We start from the raw sequence: 314 nt of genomic DNA on the forward strand, positions 1-314 counted from the left end.
TCTCACACACACACACTAAGACTCCATATCACACACACATGCTCTAGGTGGAGCATTTGTTCCTACCACCCTTCATCCAACCTTACCCGTATGATAAACAATCACCTTTATTTACTTGCATAACATGGACAAATTCCACTTTACTTTAGTAGTCAGCAAACTTATCATCTGTACCCTTATAAAAAAACGAGTTGGCGGTGATGGTGTGCCTGCCATCTACAAACTGTATGATCTATATCTGAGGATAGAAAGCAAACTATGATAATTTTACAAAAGATACCTGCACCTCTCTCCACATCATTATCTCCCGCAAC

The sequence above is a fragment of the Triticum dicoccoides genome, chromosome 7A (genome assembly GCF_002162155.2).
Source record: "Triticum dicoccoides isolate Atlit2015 ecotype Zavitan chromosome 7A, WEW_v2.0, whole genome shotgun sequence".
Lineage (NCBI taxonomy): Eukaryota > Viridiplantae > Streptophyta > Magnoliopsida > Poales > Poaceae > Triticum > Triticum dicoccoides.